Source organism: Chrysochloris asiatica, unplaced genomic scaffold (assembly GCF_000296735.1).
Source record: "Chrysochloris asiatica unplaced genomic scaffold, ChrAsi1.0 scaffold00074, whole genome shotgun sequence".
NCBI lineage: Eukaryota > Metazoa > Chordata > Mammalia > Afrosoricida > Chrysochloridae > Chrysochloris > Chrysochloris asiatica.
In genome coordinates, this window is record NW_006408592.1 from 4,321,980 (window position 1) to 4,323,307 (window position 1,328).

A 1,328-nucleotide genomic window follows, 5' to 3' on the forward strand; every position below is an offset into this window, starting at 1 on the left:
AGCCCGATTCATAACCACTACGCTACCAGAGCTCCTTCATAGTACAATTAATATTCTCCTCTAATATCATTACTCAAAAGCATCAATTCTTCTATGGTCTTCTTGATTCATTGTCCAACTTTCACATGCTTAAGAAGTTTTTGAAAATGCCATGGCTTGGGTGAGCACACCTTAAACCTCAAGCTGACATCTTTACTCTTGAACACTTTAATGGAATCTTGTGCAGCAGATTTGCCTAATGCAGTCATTTGATTTCTTGGCTTCTGCTTCCATGAGTGTTAATGATTGATCTGAACAAAGTGAATAATTTGACAGCTTCAGTCTTTTCTCCATTTATCCTGATATTATTTATTGGTCCAATGATGAGCCTTGTGTATGTCTATTCTGGTGTAATCCTACCATCTTCTTTGGACATCTTCTGCATCCTTCAATATTTTGCTTATAGTACCTTTCAGTACTGCGATTTGAGGCCTGAATTTTTTTTCCTTAAGTTTTTTTTCAGCTTGAGAAATGCCAAGCAAAAAGAATTGGTGAACATGCAGTCATTTTTTAAGTAGCATATTTTCAAGAACCAAAGGCATTCTAGGTATATTGCATGGGGAGGAGATAGTCTCTTTAACAAATGGTGCTGGCAGAACTGGAAAGCGGTATGCAAAAGACTGAAACAAGACCTTTACCTCACACCTTATACAAAAACCAACGCAGCATGGATTAAAGACCTAAATTTGAATCCCAAAATTATAAAGGTCATCAATGAAAAAATAGGGAGAAATGTGAGGGCTCTAATTCTGGACATATACAGTCTACCAAACAATTTGAAAACTATACAAACAAAAGTAGACAAAATAGATGATTGGGACATACTAAAAATTAAACACTTCTGTGCATCAAAAGACTTTACCAAAAGAGTAATAAGGGAACCCGCACATTGGGAAAAAATCTCTTGCAATAACACACCAGACAAAGGACTAATTTCTAAAATATATAAGAAACTACAACACCTGTACAAGAAAAAGACAACCCAATTAAAAACTGGACACAGGGCATGAATAGACACTTCACCAAGGAGGAGATCTGGGCAGCCAGCAAATAATCACTAGCCATTAGAGAGATGCAAAGTAAAACCTCAATGAGTTCTCATCTCACACCAGCAATAACAGCAAAGATAAAGAAAATGTAGAGGACAATAAGTGCTGGTAAGGATATGGAGAGACTGGGACCCTCCTACATTGTTGGTGGGACTACAAAGTGGTCCACCCACTCTGGAAAGCAATATGGCACTTCCTCAGAAGGTTGGAAATAGAAATACCTTATGATCCAGCAATTCC